Source organism: Mesocricetus auratus, unplaced genomic scaffold, assembly GCF_017639785.1.
Source record: "Mesocricetus auratus isolate SY011 unplaced genomic scaffold, BCM_Maur_2.0 Super-Scaffold_100676, whole genome shotgun sequence".
NCBI lineage: Eukaryota > Metazoa > Chordata > Mammalia > Rodentia > Cricetidae > Mesocricetus > Mesocricetus auratus.
The window spans coordinates 90,246,783-90,267,937 of NW_024429266.1; the positions used below are offsets into that span (position 1 = coordinate 90,246,783).

Below are 21,155 nucleotides of genomic sequence, written 5' to 3' on the forward strand. Positions count from 1 at the left end.
CTCATTGGCCACACTACACTCCCCTATAAACCATGCATAGTTCAGCTCAGTAGGCAAGGTAGGAGACATCCGTCTTCCCTCCCCATTGACATGATGGGCACAGGGCGCTGGGAAAGGCTGAGGAGTTGGCCTGCATGTTGCTTTCCTCAGTAGAGTAGCAGTCCCCTCAAGGCCAGGCAGCTCACGGACGTGCAGGCCGAGACTGGAGAAGGACCCCAAAGCCCCAGCCACAGAAAATGAAATCCCCAGGAAACTGAAGCTGTCCCACCCCCACCCATCGGTCACACCCCGCAGAGGTGCAGTCTGTCCCCAGGTTCATACCAAGCCTGCCGTTTTGTCTAAGCCACAATCGGTCTGCCATCCCAGAGCAGACTTGGGGCTCTATTATCTCACTCTGACCAACGCTGTGAAGCTCATTCCCACAGCCTGCCTGCTGCCACCTTCGCTGACGGGGACCCTGCTGACGGGGCCTCTGCGGTTTGGCGTGAGGAGCCTGGGACTGAGTGAGATAGGCAGACACTAATAGGCATCGGGCACCCCTGGCTGGTAGGCTGGGTGGGACACTGTCTTCCTATCCAGCCGCTCTGCAGCGAGGGTCTGACTACCCCTGCAGCACAGCCAAGGAACTCAGCACGGAAGCAGAGGTGCTCACTGGACCTTCTGTCAGAGGCTGTAGACAGTTAATTAGAATTTCCATTTGGGGCATATTTTTACTAAAAGGCGGTTTCCTAGGTGAGCTAGCACTGGAATTGCAGGGCCTGTGTTTTGATTTGCTAACCTTGCCAACAGAGCCCCATCTGTCTGGCTGGCACGTCCCTAGGAAGCCTTTCTTATCATTACCATCTCATTTGACATTGTCTCAACACAGTCGTGCTCTGTGACCCAGGCTGGCCTTGAACTTTCAGCAATGCCCCTGCCTCAGGACTGGGATTACGGATATGCACCACCATACCCCAATACATTTGTATGAACCAGATTCAAATTTAATTCAACACTCAAGAATTCCAAGACTCATATGATGGTAGCGGCAGTGCAGGCCCATGGTCCCAGCGCTCGGGAGGCAGAGGCAGATAGGTCTCTTGAATTTGAGGCTAGCCTGGTCTACCGAGTGAGTTTCAGGACTGCCAGGGCTACACACCGCCTTCGGTGAACTGCGGTGGCTGTGGTGAAGCTCAGTCTGCAACTGGGGCCACGTGGACAGAATACGTCTCTCTGCCCCTCCGCGTTTCCCTCTAAGATACCCAATGCCAGTCTCCCGCTGTGGTTGTGAGGGTGGAAGGAGGGTGTGGTTTTTTTTTTTTTTTCCGGGGCCTAGGAGTGATACAAAAGCACCAGCTTCGTGGGAAACACCTCGGGCCAGGCGCGGCCCTCGCCTCCTAACTGAAGGACTTCGGGGCAGACATGTGAGAAAGGTGAGCTTCTGAACCCGAGGTGGGGATCTGGGCATAGCAAACACGTTCTGCCTGCCTCCACCACGGACTCACCTTTCCCTTCACGGGGCCCCGGCTTCACCTCCGGGATCACTTCCGCCTTTGGACTCTCTGCTGGGTAGGAGGTCTGTCTAGAGCTAAGTACCAGCTTTGACAATCCTGAGAGACAGATGATAGACAGACAATTGATAGATGATAGATAGACAACTGATAGATAGATGATAGATTATAGATAGCTGATAGATAGCACATAGATAGATAAATGATTGATAGGAGATAGATAGATAGATAGACAGACAGACAGACAGATAGTTGTTTATACTAAATCTCAACCCTCGATTTTACCAAGACTCGGCAGTCAGGTACTGGATTGAAAGCCTGCTGGCTCAGAGAGGCAGAGAAGGCTCCCAGCTGACCTTCCTCCTCAGCCAATGTTCCAGCTAGAACTTTCTCTTCTCAAACTGAATGTCCCTCCCATCTACTTCCTGTTCTTTTCTCTATCCATCCTCCCGACTCCCTCTTATTCTCTATGGTTTGTTCCTGCCAACTGATTGCTGGCTCGGTCTGTTGACCTGTGTGGTTGACTTTATTCAATTCTGTTTACAATATTCAAGCAGAAAGCTCTTAGATTAATGCTGTGTGCTAGGACTGAGCCTCACTACAAGTAGGGACAGGTTTTTCCAGTAAAAGCAAAGTCTCGGGGTTCGCAGTGTGATCAAATACCCTGTAATAGATCAGATAGGGGACAGACAGACAGACAGACAGACAGACAGATAGACAGAGAGAGATAGACAGATGATAGATAGATGATGAAGATACAGGGCTGTTGGTGGAAAACCAGAGACTGGGGACTTCTGTTTGTTGCTGCTGTGGATGGGCTAATTCTAAAGGCAGGAGTGTTTGGCTTAGGTCTCTTTGTGGGTGAAGGGCTGGGTGCCCAACTCACTCCAGTGTTCAGTGACAGTATCCAGTGGCAGGAGCCAGCCACCCACATGGCAAAGGCGCCCTTCGTGTCAATCTGCCTGGTTGGCTTGTCTTTGGCGGGGCCTCTAAGATGATTTTCTCTGTTTAATGGCAGGAGGCTGAGGGCTGCAGAGGGCCGAGGGGACAGGGAAGCTGGGAAAATAGGACTAAATCCCTTGGTGCAGACCAGTTTTTCTTTCTTGGTGATGAAGATGGAATCCAAAGCCTTGTGCATGTATACGAAGGTGGAATCCAAGGACGCGTGTTCAGCAAGCTCCTTCCTGCTGAACCACAGCCTAGCAGCCTCTGGGCCAGTGCTTTCCAAGTCAAGGAAGGTTTTGATAAGCTGTGAGCAAAAAGCAGCTCCCTGGAGCTCCGAGCCCTGGCACGGCTTTCCTGCTGGGGCTACAGTCAACCCCCACTCCGCGCCTCATCTCTGGGATTAAACTCTTCTCTCCTCACCAGAAATCATTCAACAAAATGAGTTATTAAAAGCCGGCTAACTACTCTTGCCTCCGGGTAGCTACGGTTTAACAGTCTCTCCTGGGGAGCAGCTGTCAAGCACAGGCCTCTCAGAGCTGGCGGGAAGATGACTCATTTACATAGTCAGGCTCCATCCTGCCCCCAGCTCCGTCCCCGTCTCTCTGGTGACTAATCCCCTTCAGGGATGAGATCACCACCCCCATCAAAAGAGCAGAACCCCAGCCTCAGCCTGAGACTTTGGGAGTCAGGTCATCTCTCAGAGGGAGACCCAAAAGCTGATTCGAGAAAACAGGCCCTCTAAATAAACCCAATTTACATGGTCAATAAATGTCAGCTTCATCAGAATGTATCTCAAACCTTCCCGTCCCAGAGGGGCAGGACTTTTAGAGATCTTCGTGGTTCTGGAAGGCAGGGTCTTTCTCACAGTGCCAGGTCCTTATGCACCGACATGCTCACTCCCTGCCTACCCGGTCAGCCGAGGGCTGCCTTGAGGGCTTCTGTGTTCAGGAGGAAGAGATGTGGTACTTAGGGAGTGGGCAGAGCCCGAAAGGCTGGCCGCCAAGCCCTCGGGATGACTTGGTGATGCAGAGAGGCCAGCCTTGGTCTTTTTTTTGACTATGGTGCTCCACATCTGCCCGCAACCCCCACCTCTTACCACCTGCCCACTGTCCATAATAGATAAGAGGTCACAATGAGCACAGACCCACAGCTTTGAGTTTCACTCAGAGAAGTTCCCAGCAGGGTCCACAGAGAATCCTGTGCTCCTCCTGCCAGCCTGCTGACATACTCCACTCAGAGGCTGGCAGACATCAAAGGTAACTACCATAGCACCTCAGAAATGTCCCCTAGAGCCTGGCAGGGGTCAGCAGGGCTGGGACTGTCACTGCTGAGCTGAGGACCGAGGCTGGGCTGGTTGTAAGTGCGAATCCTGCTCTCAGCCGGCTGCGGCAGACGGGAGGCTGGGACCTTGTACCAGAAGCAAGTGGAGCTGTGGAGTGAATTGGACCTTTGGAACACCAGGCCTGGCACCCGCTGGTGCTTTTGAAGCACAGTCCAGGGTCACTACACAGGTTTGGGGTGTTAGTATTCAGGAATCTGTACTGGCCTGCCCTTGGGGTTCTGGCAGGTCACGCCCTCAGCTGCAGCCACTAAGAGCACCACCTGTGCACATTCACTAGGTTCCCTTTTAAAAGGGTCCTGCCCCCTCCCCACTCTGTTGTAGAATGTTGTTTTAAGGTGTGTTGCTTTTGTTTATGCTCTGGAACATTTGTTGAGTAATGCAAAGATGTGTTTGATTAAATAAGATTCACCTGTGGTCGAGAGACTGGGTCAGCAACTAGCTGACAGGAAATTGTAGGGAAGAGCCAGGTGGAGGAGGGTTTATAAGGAGGGGCGAGAAGGAGTATGATGACTCTTTGGGAGACTTGAGGAGGTGAGCTGCTTGATATTCAGCCTCTCTGGGAAGCAGGATTCTACCTCAACCTTTGAATCTTGAGTTATTTGGCAGGACAGAGATTTAAATAAGTTTCCTTAGTAGCTTTGAAAGAGTCGGTGCCTGAGGGAACAGAATTCCGTCAGGCTTGGGCTCTTGTGGCCTAGCCATTGCTGGTAGTGGTGGAGTGGCAGCCGCTAAATATGATAGCCGTACTTTAAAAGGAAGCAACAGTTAGAAAAGAAAACCAACACCTCTCTCCCTCTGTCTGTCTGTTCCTTTCTCTCTGTTAGCCCCCTCTCTGTCTCTCTTCTCTCCTCTGCTGCTCCTGTCCCCAGAGGCCGGTCTCCCCCGCCCTCCCCCCTTTTCCCATTCACTCTTCCCTAATAAAAACCCCTCCACCTAAGCTCTGCCGCATGGCGTCTTTTTCTGGAGCACCGCTTTTTAAAGTTACGCCTTGGGAGAAACAGATGAGAGAGGAGCACAGAGCACGGCTGTGACACGCAACGTTTCCCCCTTGTCCTTGAGGCCCTGCCCAGTGTCCAGGTGAGAGACAGGGCGCAACTGATTTCACTTGTAAACACACGCCCAGTCGTACCGTGTGGAGAGGCGACTGTGGTCAGGATGCCTGCCCTGGGCCTGTGCTGCGAGTTGGTTCTGTCCTCTGTCTAGAAGGAGATGGAGGCTGTGGTGGTTTGAACAGGAATGGCCTCCATAGGCTCTCAGATTCGAATGCTTGGTCATTAGAGAGTGGTACTACTATTAGTGGGTGTGGCCTAGTTGGGGGAAGTGTGTCCTTGGGGGTGGGCTTTGGGGTTTCAAATGATCAAGCCAGGCCCAGAGTCTCTCTCCCTTCTGCCTGCAGAGATGTAGAATTCCCAGCTTCCTCTCCAGCACCATGTCTGCCTGCAGGACCCCGAGCTTCCAGCCACGACTCAGCTATGAACCTGTAAGCCAGCCCCAGTCTGCCTGCCTTGTGGATCAACTCATCACTACCTGGCACTTCCTACATTTTCTTCTTTTTTCTTGAGACAGGCTTCCTCTGTGTAGTCTTGGCTGTCCTGGAACTTGCTCTGTAGACCAGGGTTGGTTGCCCTTGTCGCCTGGTAGATGCTCATCCCTGGGTCGGTGTTAGGGATTGATGCTCTCTTAGCTTGCTTCATTCTTCATTACGGCTGTACTGTGTGAGCACCTCTGGTGCAGTCCAGTCTGAGCAGCATAGCCTTTCTCTGAGCAGCAAACTGACTGTTGGGAGCTGCCTCGTCCCACAGACACACCCGGTTGGAAGCCAGATGGGGGAAGGCCTTCTGCATATAGGGTTCTTTTATTGGTTAATGAATAGAGACAGGGAGACAGATGGGACAAGGAGACGAGGAGAATTCTGGGAAAGGTAGCCAGAAAAATCCCGCCAAAAAGAGATGACATGTAGTCACTAAAGGAGTAAAGACCATGTGTTGTCCCCACTTGGCAGACAAGGAAATTGAATCCAGGAAATAACACGAGTACAGGACTCCTAACTTCCCCATGTGTGAGTGGGCATTTGTCTCCTCCCTCCTGAGTTTAGATCTTTTGATTGCAGGAAAGAGCTATTGGAGGTCATGACAGTTCATGTCTAGAGGCTCTCAGTGAAAGCTTGATTAGAAGGGGCGTGTCCCCACTGCTATGCCAAGGATGGCTGCAGAGGGCGGGATGGGGAATAGGCTTCACGGGTGCAGGTGTAAAAGGTGTGTGTGTGTGTGTGTGTGTGTGTACATAAATGTGCATGCATGCTCACTCTTGTGCACATGCGTATGGGCACATACATGTGTGGGAATGAGGAGACCCAGACAGGGCAGTAGCCAGGAGGAGAGGAGACAGATCAAGGCCACAAACAGGAGAGGACAAACTCAAAACCTAAATCTGGTAGGAGGCTAAAAACAGAGAAACAAGCTGACCGTGCAGTTCCAGCACTCAGAGAGGTAGGAAGTCAGGCTCAAAGGAGTTCAAAACCACCCTCTGTTATACGACACCATATCTCACAAAATCAAATCAGAACAACCCAAATGAAACCAAAAGCTGAACTAGAGCCAAGTAACAAAAAAGACGGAAAGCTTATAGCTCTCTCAGGAAGCAGCCTGCCCTGGGCATGAGGGAAGGTAGTCTCTGGAGCACTTCCCCGGGGGACTCTGAGGGCACCCAGACCCCTGACGTGCCATTTGCCTCAGAGAAGCAGAGTAAATTGTCCATATACTGGCACATGGTGGCCAACCACACACCCTGCAGCCAGGGATTTGGTTTAATCAGCCATGAGCCTCACGGGGACCTTCAGCAAGCCACACCTGTTTCCTTGTCTATCAGATGGATCAGACAAACAGCCCCATACTTCCCAGGGCACTTGGTGGAGAGTAGACATCAGCAAATATGACTCGCCTGTAGTGATCTTTTGTTTTTTTTCGAGGCAGGGTTTCTCTGTATTGTTTTGGAGGCTGTCCTGGAACTCGCTCTGTAGACCACGCTGGCCTCAAACTCACAGAGATCCGCCTGCCTCTGCCTCCCGAGTGCTGGGATTAAAGGTGTGCGCCACCAACGCCCGGTGGTGTTATCTTGTTTGTACAAATAAAGCCTGTCTGTAGGTCAGAGGGTGGAGCTTGCCACCAGTTAACCATAGAGTCTGGAGGTCTGTACAGACAGACAGGAAGTGAAATGGCTGGGAGGAGAAAGGAACTATTCTGCTGGGAAGCTAGTGAGGTAAAAGTGGCTTTGGCTGGCTCCTTCTCTCTGACCTCTCAGCATTTCCCTCTATATCTGACTCCCGGGCCTTTTATTATTAAGACCAATTAGAACTTATGCTACGCTATATCAGCTTATTATTGAGGTTGGGTGCCTGAAGAGTAGGGAGGCTGGGCCACACTTGGCAGACCTCCAGCTTATAGAAGGTACAACAGGTGAGGGTACCATTTTTCTGGCTCAGCTATGTGCTCGTCTGTTGTTGGCTTTCCTAAAGTTATAAGGAGCCTGCTATGTGACAGCCACGAGGTGAGACTGCTATGCCAAGGAGCTCAGTGTCTGGCTAGGATGAGAGGGACACTGTCTCCCCATTTGTAAATTGTGTGATTGTGTGAGTGTCTATGTGAGTATGTGTACAAGTACAGGTGCCGGTAGAGACCAGATGAGTGTGTCAGATCTCTTGGAGCCTAAGGTGTGTGTAAGGAACCAAACTCGGGTCCCTCTGCAAGGACAGTACCCACTCCTAACTGCTGAGCCATCTCTCCAGCTCTTCCAAATGCCGTTCTGTGTCCATATGGTGTGATGGGTTGGTTTTGACTGTCAGTTTGGCAGTGTAGAGTCACTGGGAAAGGGCGGCTCAGTGAGGGACGGGCTGGGTTAGGATGGTCCGAGGGCATGTCTGCAGCGGATATTCCTAATTGCATTAATTAATGTGGGGTTGCTCATCCCACTGTGGGAGGCACTATCCCCTAGATCAGGAATTCTGGGCTGTTTGAGCGTGGAGAGGAGGCTGCACACAGGTGAACTGGGTGCGTGCGTTAATTTCTGTCTGCTCATGGGTGTGGATGTGTCTAGCCGCCTCAAGGTTTTGCCTTGACTTTCCTACAATGAGCTGTAACCTGGAATCGTAAGTCAAAATAAGTCCTTTCTTTTTTCTTTTTATTTTTTAAAAAGATTTATTATGTATACAGTGTTCTGCCTGCATGTACACCTCCTTGCCAGAAGAGGGCACCAGATCTCATTATAGATGGTTGTAAGCCATCATGTGGTTGCTGGAAATTGAACTCAGGACCACTGGAAGAGCAGCCAATGCCCTTAACCTCTGAGCCATCTCTCCAGCCCAGCCCTTTCTTAAAGTTGCTTTTGTTGGGTATTTTTTTTTATCACATAAAGCTAATACAGATGGGTAATCAGAGTACAGAAATGCTCTCTATGGTTCAATGCTGGGCTAGCTCTTCCACCTTCATGAGGGAATAATAGAGGCATCCGTCCACTTCAAAGCCTTCCACAAAACCAGAGGGAGAGCATTGCTGCCTATGTCCCATACATAAGTATCCACGAGATTCCCTCCTCAGCACCTGGAGCATTGGTTCCTATGACACTTGCTCGTTTTCATCCTTTTAAGGAGCCTTTGGCCCAATAATGCTATCCCCCTAGGTGGCTCAGAGCCGAGTATCATGGAGGGATCACTGCCAGGCTGGGTCTCAGACTTTATCCTCTCCTACCTTTTTTTCCCATTTCTGAGCTTCCTTCATCCTGCCTCGTTCTCTTCCTTCAGTCTACAGCACCAATGATGAGCAGCCATGGTATGCTCACGGATGGCGGCCTCTGAAGCCCATACCTGGCTGAACTGTGTTCCCCTCCAGTTCACAAGTCAGGGTCCCAGAGCTCTGAGTGCACCTATATTGGTAGACAGCTCCTTTGAGACCAACAAGGACAGCAAAAGGAGGCCTCATCTGATCTTCTGAGAGGAAGCAGTAAGGGCCCAGAGTCGGACAGAGGGACAACCGGGTGCAGACACAGAGAGCCATCTATAAGCGAAGAGGCTTGAGAAGAAACCAAACCTCAGTGTTAGCCTATGGCACTGGGAGCTGCCTGCCCACACTGTTAGGGAGCCAAACCTGGTCCACGTGGCCAGCAGGTTGACTGGCTGCAGGAGCCCGCATGGCCAACCCTGGCCACTGTTTCCCTGCAGCGGAGACAGCAGGGAGTCCACGATGCAAAGCTTCATTCCAGAGCCTTGACCAGGAGGCTGCCTCTATATTTATCCCACTAACTGCAGGGGAATGTTTATACCCAAAGAGAAGGCCTCCCCCGCGAGACGGGTCATCTGCTCCTGGTTCCCGTAAGTCGTCATCATTGGGCCGCCTCCTGGAGGCTGGTGGAGGCTACTCAGCCCAAGGACAGATGCCCTTGCAAACAAACCCAGCTCTGCTGTCTCTCAGCTTCATTAGAAATCTCAGTGCTTTGTAGGTACTCAACAAACAGGAGAAATGAATGCAGCGCCTGGGAAGATGGCCCAGCAGAAAAAGGCACATGCCTCCAAACCCGAGCTCAATCCCCACAGCCTGTACGGTGGAGAGAGAAAACTGACTCCTGAAAGCTGTTGTCTGGCGTCCACTTGCCCACTGTAGCAGGCATGCACACGTGCATGCATGCAGGCTCACATACACACACACACCACAAATATATACATAATACACTAATATATGTGTATACAATATAAGCATATACACTAATATATATACATATATGTATATACACACTAATATATACACACATATGTATACACAAGCACACATGTGTGTATATATACACTAATACATATGTATTTACACACACTAATATATATGTATATACACATTTATGTTTATAGTCACAGACTAATATGTATATATTATATATACACACTAATATATATGCATACACAGATACGTATATACACACTAATATATATGCATACACAGATACGTATATACACACACTAATATATATGCATACACACATGTTAGTCTAAGGCCAGTGAGATGGCTTAGCAGGTACAGGTGAGGTGCTTGCTGCCACACCTGATGAAGTGAGTTCAATCCCCAGGATCCACAAAGTAGAAAGAATCAACTCTCAGCAAGTTGTCCTCTGACATCCACACATGTACTAGGTGGTAGCCGTGGTGAGCGCTACTAGATGGCAGCGCTCACCACGGCTACCACTAACCACCACCAAGAGCAGGGGACAGCTACACTCTCTTAAGCCCGCAGTCACTGGCCTGCGACAGTTTCCTCACTGAAGCTTGAGTGGTCTTTACAGTTTGAGACCATGTTAATACATGTTTTATTTCTCACACCTTCCTAGGTAGGACATGCTGTTACCCTGTCTTCAGAGGTACAGTCTGAGGTTCAGGCGACCGTGTGAGGGATCGGTAAGAGGGGTCAGAACTCCAGCAGGGACCACACTGGCTGAACCTCTCCTTAGGTCTCTGATGGCGTCACCAGGGGGTCTCAGAGCAGAATCAGGAAGTGAGGAAAGCTCATCTCAGCTGCCAGGGCCGTCTGTGGTTGGACACTCCAGAGGGCGACCGACAGGGTGTGGCCCTCAGGCACGTGCCCTGTTGGCTTTTCCTTAAACAGAAGTTGGACCAGAACAGCTATGACCCCCTGGACGTGGGTGTGATCTGGTCCCCTGGGAGCTGGGTATGGGGAAGGACAGCCCCTCACCTCTACTGTGTCTGATTTTGAGGTCCAGAGAGCAGCACTTAACATTTTCAAAGTGAGGCATCAGTGCCCTGGCCTGTGTCACGGCGGTTCCTGTGATTGGCATGAGGGTGGAGGTCCCTCCAAGGAGTCAGCCCACCAACACAGGTGCCAGGATCAGGAGTTCCCGGATGTAGCGATGAAGCCCAAGGCCTGCCTCACCCCACCCCCACCCAGCGAAAGGCCAGCAGCTTTTCCAGAAACATACCTTCACCCTCACCTCGTGTGTGTGTGTGTGTTTACACGTGTATGTACAGGTTCACGTGTGGATGATGCATGTACTTGCATGTGTGCACATGTGAATGGAGGACAGAGGTCAATTTCAAGGGCCTTCCTCCTCTGTGACTGTCCACCCTGTTTTCTGAGATAGGATATCTTGATGGGACCAAAGTCTTGCCGGCTAGGCTCGACTGGCTGGCCAGTGAGCCCCAGGGGTCCCTCTGCTGCTTCCCCAGCAATGGGGTCACAAATGCTTCTGCTGCACCCAGAGTTCTTACACGTGTCCTGGGGATCAAGTTCAGGCTCTGTGTTTATGAGGCATGGATTTACCAGCTGCGCCACCCCCTGGCGGCACCGTCACATCTTTCTTTGGACTCGGTGCTGAGCACAGCTAGCCCTCCACCGTGACGGAGACACAGGTATACAAGCTGCCGCCACCTCATCTGCCCAGCACTTCTGCCTCCTCACCGGCACATGGAGGTGTCCCATGACAGAACTGACCAAAGGAGTTCTCCCCACAGAAAACCTCTAGATCATCTTGGCTCGGGGCGCCTTCCCTCAGCGAGACCGCAACCCGGAGGAGATTGCCTCCTGGGACTTCAGCCTCTGAGCTCGGAGCCTCCCGAGATGCCGTGGGCTGTGCCAGGCAGCAGCGGGGAAGCCTTTCTTTCCCAGTCCGTCCCTCCGGGACCTAAGGATAGCCGCACCATTGTCCCAGTGTTCTTATCCAGACACATGGGTCCTGTGTACTCTCCTCCCGTCTGAGGAGCTCAGGCTGCAAAAGCTATAATTTTCCAGGGTTTGTTGTAGGTGCCCTTTGTTGGCAGACGTGGGCTGGGTATGAGCACTGTAATTTTCCAGCCTTTTAAATGGCCCCTCTGGAGCTAACATGAACCATGTGCCAAACGTAACCCACCCCATTTCCCACCCCCAGACAACCCAATTACTCATAGTCTTCACCAGGATCCACCCACACCCCCAGTGGGGGGACGACTTGGGGATACACATACTCATGACCAACTATGGTATACCCTCTCTAAGGAATACTACACACCTGGCAAAAAGGATACCACAAAAATATTGAAAAGCAACACCCCACATTTTTATCAAGAGGAAAGACTCGGGTAACCCTCTAGAATTATTATAGTGGTAGAAATAGGGATTTTTCCACCCTTTTTCTTTTTGGCATTTGGTCTCTTTAAAGACAGGTTATTACATTTTATTTATGTGTATATTTCTGTGGACATGTGTGTGTAATTAGTGGTCAGGGAACAATTCTGGGGAGTTCTTTTCTGTCATGTGGGGAACCTGGGGACCAAACACAGGTTTTCAGGCTAGGTGATTACCCACTCTTGCTAGCCCATTCTTTGATGCTGTTTGTTTGAGGCAGGGTCTGACTTGAAACTCACTATGTAGACCAGGCTGGCCTCGAACTCACAGAGATCCGCCTGCCTCTGTGTCGGAGTGCTGGGATTAAAGGCGTGCACCACCATGCCCAGCTATGGTTTATTGTTCTGGGAAGGGAAGTTGTACCTGGGTGAGCAGATAACACGGTCGTGGAGGGGTTACTATCACAGAAGTCAAATCAGAGTGAATAAAACCAAGTGACCAGGCAGGTTCCTCAGGGCGCCCCCTAGTGTCGCATGGATATGTGACTGGTGAGGGCAGGTGATGGCAGAGGTAACACAGAACGCAGACCTGGAGGTCCACGTACACCGTCTGCCGATCTTGGCTAGAGCTCCTGCGTGGGTAGTGGCTGTCTATGCTGAGGTCTGGAAGGGCTGGGGACAGGCAAAGCTTCCCCCTGGAGCAAACAGGAAGCTTCTATCAGAAAAGGCAGGACGGCAGTTGTTGCCTCCCCTGCTCAATCATTGATAAGTAGCTCCGTGTCTCAATTTGTCATTCAGGGAGTACCAACTCTGTGGGGGTGGGGTGGGCCTGCCACGGAGTCCGCCACACCTAGGTGAGACTCTCAGCTCTGTCTCTGGTTGGCTCCTTGATCTCAGAAATCCATGAGACCTACCTTTAGAAAACTTTAGATGCACTTTTTATTTTATGTGCGTTGATGTTTTGCCTGCTGATATGTGTGCATGCCTGGTACCTGCTGAGGCCAAAAGAGGGCATCGGATGCCCTGGAGCTACAGACAGTTGTGAGGCTGGGAACCAACCCTCCGCCCTCTGCAAGGGCAAGTGCTCCAACGGCCTGGCCGTCCCTCCAGCCCCACATCCTATCTTTGTTTAGTTTCCTGTGCCTGCAGATAACGGTACATGCCGTCCCTGCCACTTGCAGGATGGAGATGAGGGGGTAAAATGAGCAATGTGTGCAAGCTGCTGCTTGCTGTGCAAACACCTGATGCTGACCATTTGTGCTGACAGGTGCAGAGCGAGCGCCAAGGCGGAGCACGGAGGACAGAGGTTGTAATAAAAATGCCTGGCTAAATTTCAATTCAGTTCTTGCTTTCTTTGGGCAAATGATTTGCTCAGGGGTGAGGCCAACAGGTAATGCATAAGGGCTTCCGTGGGAAAGAGCCCACTGAGCACCATCATCCAGGTATGCCGGGGTCCTAGTGCTCTAGCTTGGAGTCCCAGACCCTGGTGATCTGGCAGAGTCCTGGGCCCTGGCAGTTATGTGTTTATGCAGCACTGTGCAAAGTCTTATATTCTCCTGCATACTTGAGCTGTCTGTTTTCAAATGGACTCATGATGAGGAAGGATACTCTTACGCATGCGGCTGTTAACTCAGGGGCTTCGGAGGCCAATAGGCATTTCTGCTGTTCATTAGTGGAAACACACAACATGACTCCTTGTGCTTGGGAATACTTCTAGCCTCCTCAGGACTCCCTCCTTGGAGACGAGTAGTGCAGCACTGAGCCATACCCTGATCATCTGCACCCCTCTTCAGACCATTTTAAAACAGTCTATAAGTTGGCAAATCCCATACTTGTACCTCAGTCCCGACCTGTCCTGGCCTACCCTTCCCCATCTCTGTAAACAGCAAGCCATCTTTTTCTTTGTCAATTTTGTGTGTGACTTTTTCCTGCATGCATGTATGTGTGCCGCATGCGTGTAGCGTCAGACAGGTCAGAAGCGGGCTGGAGACTGAACCCAGGGCTGTTCATGCGTGCTAGGTAAGCAAGCGCACACGGATCCACACAGCCAATCCCTTACCCTGTGGTTGTCTCTTCATAGCGTGTGTCCCCACTCAGCACTTATTTGCTGGTCCGTTGCCTTCCATAACTAGAAAGCTACAGTAGGGGATCTGTCTACGCGTCCATTGCTGCATCCCTGGGGATTTAAGAATGTGCACGCAGAGGAATCCAACCAACGCTTGACGAGCAAACAGATAATTGGGGTCGTGTTTTCTGGGTGCTGAACTGGAACACAAGGTCTGATAATTGTTCTGGAAAATGTGCATGGGCGGTTAGTGTGATACCCGCATCCTGAATCCACACTACGAGATTTCCTAAAATCTCTGCTTTGAGGCTCTTTAACCCATAAAAAGGTTTGGTTCCAGTATTGGTGGAACCTATTGGTTTAAGGTGCAGCTCTAGCCACAGGCTGTGCGGAGGCTGGGGGAGAGCTCTGAGTGTCATCTCTGTACACCCCAGCAGGGAAAACCTGAAAACACTACAGGAAGCGAGTCAGAGCCACGCAGATGTCCACTGACTCCTGAGTCCTGGAATAATGGAATGGGTGGGGCTTCTCCAGTAGGTTCTGTGTTCCTTTCCTCCTCCACACTTGGCCCTGGGATGGGATGGGGTCATGAACTGATAGGATTCATCAGGGTATCAGTTTGGAGTAGGCATCTGAGGTGCCCTTCAACTATAAATGGTTATAAAAGCACACATTTTATGGAAAAACATTAAAAAGGAAATAAAGCAGGGAGTTAGATGCAGGTAAAGGGCAGTCTAAGGGCAAAGGCTCCATGAATTAAGGCTACTGTTACATGCTGGCCTCTGCTGCATCACAGACCCAGTGCCTTTCTCTCTACAGGGGAGGTGCAGGCAGCTCTGCTGAGCCTACTTTGGAGGAGGGAGTTTCTTCCTCTAAAGAACAGTCCAGGCACACTGTGGAGAGCTCCAGGCCTGGCTAGCCCCTTGCCATGGATCTTCATATGTGGTCTTTTTTGACCCCCCCTCCCCAGACTTATTTTCTTCTGTGTCTGTCTCTGTATGTGTATATATCTGTGGGTGGGTATGTGCACATGTGTGCAGGTGCCTGTGGTGGCCAGAAGAGGGCACTGGACCCTGTGGAGCTAGAGTTGCCAGTTGCAGGTGACTGGGAATTGCTCAGTGTAGGTGTTGGGAATCGAATCCTCTATGCCCTTTCCAAAGGGTCCACCAAGTCCTAGCTCCTATCACTGGTTCGTTCCACCCAGTTCCCTCCTGGGCTGCTACATTGCTACATTACATCCCCTCAGTCTATTATTTGAGGGATCTCCCTTGACCCTCATTAACTCCCCCCCCCGTCACAAGGTCATTGTGAGAAAGACTTGTATACATCGAGCATCTCCATTCCATCTGCCAGATTCCACTAACTGTCCATTTAAACTGTATCTACAAAACAGAACACCAAGAGCATTGAGAACTCACTAAGCAATCCACATTGACAACCCTTTGGAAAGAGTGTGGGATCACACAGTGGGCCAGAACTAAATATACAAGCTAAGTACGAGTCACTCAAAGACTGCACTGCTGTTTGAGACACACGGCTCTTGATAAAGTGAAGGGACAGCTGGCAGTGGGCTGACTTAAATGTTGGTAAACAGCTAAGACAAGTGATTACACAATTACTTGGTTGTTTCTAGGCAATCTAGATGCTGATAGCTTAAGCTAGCTAGATTGCCTGACTACATGGCCGGGATGCTTTCCTACAACACTCGGGAACTTGTAACGGCTCCTGCTCTGGGTCCATACATTCCCACCTGGCCCTCGATGTTTGCCATTAAGACAATTGCAGGTCATTGCTATTTAACATGCTTGAGGCAGCCTGCCCCTGCCCTCACTGTTTACCCACCCTGTCAGACATTGTGGAACAACAAAAGATCTGAGGTCGTTAGGCTCCTTGGCCATGATCTGGCCACTCGCATGACATCAGCTCAATTATGTATTCATATGAGCATGGCCCATCTTAGAGGGCTCACTAAATACAAGGGTAAAGCACCAACATCTATTGTCTCATCTTATCTCCCACTCACCGTGAGACTCAAGTGTTGCTCCCACTCCTGTTTTACAGGTGGTAAGATGGGATCTGGATGTAGTAGCAGGGGCCCATCATCAGGTCACTTAGGGCGTAAGGGCGGGAGGATTGCAAAGTGAAGGCCATCTTTGGTTACTCAGTGAGTTTGAGGCTGATCTGAGACACTATCTCAAAAGAAAAGGAGACATGCAAAGAGACTGTGGCTCACTTGCAAAGATGAGGGGTTCGGTGGAAGGGGGAGAGGGATAGAGGAAACGGGAGTGAGTGGGGGTGATCAGAACACATACGTGTTGTGGAATATTTAGTTTAAGGTGTGTTACGTTTGTTTACGCTGCGGAACATTTGTTTTAATGATGCAAAAGACGTGCTGCATTCTTTTGTGCTGCATTTGTTTAACTCTGTGAAGCTGTGTGACTTTGCCTGCCTAAAACACCTGATTGGTCTAATAAAGAGCCGAATGGCCAATAGCAAGGCAGGATAAAGGGCCATCAGGCAGAGAGAATGAATAGGAGAAGAAGAAGGAACAGAGGAGGCAAGAGACATCAGGGAGTGAGAAAGAGGAGGAGAGAGGGACATCAGGGGCCAGCTACCCAGCTATACAGCAAGCCACAGAGTAAGAAGAAAGATATATAGAATAAAAAAGGTAAAGAGTCCAGAGGCATAACATAGTTAAAGAGAAATGGGATAATTTAAGTTAGAAAAGTTGGCTAGGAACAAGCCAAGCTAAGGCCAGGCATTCCATAAGTAAGGATAAGACTCTGTGTGTTTATTTGGGAGTTTGGTGGTGGGCCATCAAAGAGTTAAAAACAACAAGCAAACAAAAAACAACAACAAAACCACACACAACTACACATACATGTACAAAATCGTGAAAAAACAAAACAAAACAAAACAAAAACACAAGTAGAAACAATGCCTGCATAAAATTGTTAGAGTCTACTCGTTTGCTCTGTGAACACTAGGCGGTGGGAATCTGAGAGATGAGGTCCTTGCTCTCTCAAATGCAGGGAGTAGGTGGGAAATAAAACTAGGGTCTATTTGTTTTTTGTTTTTGTGACTAGGATTTCTGAAAGGAATGCATGCTTTTAGGGCAGGCACTAACCAAGTGAGAGGGGACTATAGTTAGGGGGCCAGGAAGGCTCTGGGAGGGGTGACATTTTCCCTCTAGACAGACAGGTCGGACTACAGTTGAGGAACCATCTGTGGCTCATGGAGTGGTGGTCCCAAGATTAAGAGAGAAAAATGCTAATGTCCCGAGGTCTAAGAAGATGTCCAGTATGGTCACCGTGACTTGAGGAAAGGAGAAAAATGGCACCAGCGCCCTGTAGGAAACGGGGTGGGGGACAGGGGTTGGGGGAAGCATGGTATTGGGTGGTGGGAATTCATTGGAGGATTTCAAGCCAGAGAGTGAACTGACCTGACATGTGTTCTTAAAGATCTTAGGCAAAACAGTCATGGTGGCTCCTAACTGTAATCACAGCACTTGGGAGGGTGGATGCAGGGGGATCAAGAACTAAAGGTACCACTGATGACATGGTGAGTTATAGGCTAGCCTGGGCTATCTCCTTCCCCCTTTTTTTTTTCTCCAGCTCCTCTCCTTCCCCTTTTAAGGATATCTTTGGTTTTGGAAAACAGGCTGTCAAGAAGCAGAGAAGAAACTAGAAGCTAGGATGGGTTAGGTCCCTGGCGGCATTCCACAGGAGGCCATGCAGAGGGCTGGGGGAGACTAAGGATGGTGAGGCAGTCCAGGAGCAGGGATCATGATGGGTTTTGCAGGCTGAGCTGGCAAGACCTGATCATGGATTGGACGTGGAAAGTTAGGAGGCACGAGTTGGGACAGCTCTATGGTGCTGGGTGACGTTTCCTGGGATGAAGACTATCAGAAGATGAGCAAAGGTGGGAGCCAATGCTCTGGCCTTGTACACGGCGTTTGCTTGCTGTCTCATTGTTGTTTTTGAAAGCAAATCTTACCATGCGGCCCGGGCTGGCCTGGAACTTGCTACCTAGACCAAGCTGATCTTGAACCTTAATCCTCCTGCCTCTACCTTCCAACAGGTCAGATTACAGGCATGTACCCACCAAACCCCATTTTTTCCCCTTGCTGTGCAGTTATTGGTCATTGCATGGGAGCAGATAGAACCTGTCTGAGTGGATGGAGAAAAGCATTGCTTTCGAGAAGTCAAGGAGCCAAGGTCATGGCTGAGTCGTCCAGGGTGACTGTCAAGGAGTGGAAATAGATTCAGTGAAGGAGCAGGAGGCAGGCGACAGAACCACAATGATAGAGCACAGTCTGAAACCACTGCTGGTGCCCCTAGCTCTTCCTACTAGCACTGCAAGCGCAGGGAGCTAGATGTCTGCTATCCTAGTCCTTAAACTGCAGGCACAGACGATGCATACCCACCGTCCATCCACACAGTGCTCATCCAGGAGCTTTGTGAGGCCACTTCTCCCAGTTGGGCCCACAGCCCAGTCTCTGCTGGGCAGCTCCATGGCCAAGCATGCCTGATGTAAGCAGTCCAACCTGTATTACCCTCTTCACAGCCGCTGGTAGGTCCTGCATATTTATTGCCTGTGAATTTGACCAGAGGCATAGAGGCTGCCCCAGGCATTAGGGACTTGCAAAGCAGTGAAGGAGAGTGTATGTGACTGCTGACTTCAAGTTCTGTCCATTTTTAATGTCCTGGGACAGCAGGCTCAGAGCAGCCCTGTCGTTGAGCTCATTGAGCACTCCAGTACTGGGGTTTTCTTTTACAGAGTGAGTCATTATCTGCCTTTTCCTCCCTCCCTCCCTCCCCCCTCCCCTTACTTCCCTCCTCCTCTTCCTTCTATTAAAGTTGTTTTTTTTTTTTTAAGAAGGGTTCTCAGGTGAGCTTCAAACTTATTGTGCAGTAGAGGATGACCTTGAACTAATTCTTCTGCCCAGCTTGTCTGGTTTTCATACTCTCCCTCCCTCCCTCCCTCCCTCCCTCCCTCCCTCCCTCCCTCCCTCTTTAATTTTTCAAGACAGGGTTTTTTCTCTGTGTTACAGTCCTGGAACTTGTTTTGTAGACCAGGCTAACCTTGAACTCACAGAGATCCACCCACCTCTGCCTCCCAAGTGTTGGGATTAAAGGCCATCACCACCGGGCCTTACTTTCTCTTTAACAAGGACCCAGGTAGACCTGGGAATCCTAACCATTTGTTCAAACGACCAATCATTTCAAGAATGTTTTGGAGCCATGTGCTTTGCTTGATTCATGGAAAGGAGTATAGTAGAGACACAGGCTCTTCACCTTCCAGGGACATGTCATCCGCAGAGGAGACAGATGCTAACCAATGGTTACACAGTGAGTGCAAACCTAACAGGAAGTGCGGGATGGTGGCAAGCAGGCTTGCAGGGTTGGGCCACAGTTGGGCCTGAGGTCCTCGTACTGACATGGGCAGGGGTTTCTATATCTCCTTTAGGCTTGACTAACATGCCATCTCAGCTTTTTTGAGGAAGAAGAGAGAGCTCTTGGATCTAAACTCTCCAGGCTTCCAAAGTGCTGCCTCCCCAGCAGTGAGCGCCAATGCGTTTTCTTCTCTCTCTCTTCTCTCTCCTGCAGGAACTGCCCCTGCTGCATTTCTGACAGGGTCTGGGGTGGGCAGCCAATCAGGCTCTCAGAAGGCACGCCGAATTCGGAGCACTTGGCAGAGTAGAGAGAGATGTCGGCCACTTGGAAGGGAAAAGGGAGAAGGCACGTGGGCTGTGATTCAGGGTTTGCGTTGATCTCCACTGTAACTTTCCAGAAAGCTGGGACACCCAATTCCAATAAAAGCTTCCCCGAGTATTTCTGGAGGCATCGTGGAGGTGCTGGGCTGTGTGGGTGGGTGTGGCTTTTCTTGGTTTGTGGAATTATATTTTCTTACGGATAAAAACTTCCATCGGATTTGTGAGCCAGTGTCCATCTGAGTGGCGTGTCCTCACTCGGCTGGTGAAGAAGGCACAGGCAACATAGGGGGAGAGATAGAACTAAGAGGGGGTTCTCACGACTGAGGGACACAGCTAAGACCAAGACTGGACTCTAAGGCAATGGGAGAAATAGGACCGGAAGTAGATACTCTTGTTCAGGACCATGGCCAGAGGAAGCCCCCCCCCCCCACAGGATTGTTGTGATGCGATCTTGTTTTCACATAAGCAATTCTGACTTGGCCAGGCACCTTTATGTCCAAAAGCCCTCAGTCGTGGTCAGGACAGGACCCATTTGACTCAAAAGCCACAAAGACTACACTGCCAACCAGGGGAGTCCCAGATGAACGAGCTGGCTGCCCAGCCACACACCTGCCAGCTTAGGAGAGATTAAGTCAGTGGCCAGACAGAGGGACCAGGAAAATGTTTGGCTCTACTAGCCACAAGGGTGGGATTGGGGGAGGAGGATCTGGGGGGCACAGCTTGCAGGTTCCCAGCAGTCCAAGCTTTTCAGTTATCCATTCATTCATTCATTCTGTCCGTTCAACATGTGTTGGCTAATTGTGTACTTTGTGCCAAGCAACATGATCCAAGATTATTAGAAACTACTTTTGTGCTCTCATTGTCTCTAGACAGAGAGCCCACTTCATAGTAGTCACCAGTCACTCAACACTCGATGCTGACAAGGTTATGATTATTAGCAACATTGCTAAGATAAAGCTGCTGCCGTGAAGAAGGGACAAATCACACACGCGTGCTCGCACAGACACACACACACACACACACACATACAATGTGCCAGCTTTGGACACACCCTATTCTACCCTATTCAAGCTTACTTTAGAGTGGGAGAAGCTCGCATAGACTCGAGCAATGAGCACGCGTCTAAGGGCTGTAAGAGGGGCTTCATCCAGTACCCTGAAGACCAAGTTCAATGGGTAGGAAATGGGAAGAAAAGGAAGGGCTTTCTAGGCGGAGGGAGCAGTGTGAGCACTGGCCCAGCAGCTTGCTGATGTGCCTGGAGCAAGTGTGAGGGGTGTGCAGGTAGATGGAGGAGTTGGAGGTGGAGTGAGGAAGGGTGGCCCAAAGTTAGGGCTGGAGAAGGGATACACTACATTGCTCAACAGCTGGGCAGGGGTTACCTTTGGGCTATGACCCTGGGCAGACTTGGCTTCGAATCAACCCTTGGGAGGAGGCACCATGCCTGCCTGCTTAGTGGCCTACTTTCAGAGAGGTGTGGGCTGTGGGATGGAGAGCAGGCGGCCCTT

At 50.5% G+C, this 21,155-nt stretch overlaps 1 protein-coding gene and 1 long non-coding RNA gene across 3 annotated transcripts in view; one reads left to right on the forward strand and one right to left on the reverse strand.

The window, feature by feature from the left end:
• Nucleotides 1–21,155, reverse strand: part of Kcnk12 (potassium two pore domain channel subfamily K member 12) — a 46,597-nt gene that overhangs the window by 10,455 nt on the left and 14,987 nt on the right. The gene's annotated exons all lie outside the window — the stretch shown is intronic.
• On the forward strand, nucleotides 4,468–13,206 carry LOC110342242. 2 transcript variants are annotated; one of them, XR_002384269.2, is made up of 3 exons: nucleotides 4,468–4,854; nucleotides 5,174–5,257; nucleotides 13,137–13,206. It is a non-coding gene; the product is annotated as an uncharacterized LOC110342242 (long non-coding RNA). The 2 variants fall into 2 exon arrangements; XR_005873863.1 differs by lacking the exon at nucleotides 13,137–13,206 and adding an exon at nucleotides 8,573–9,468.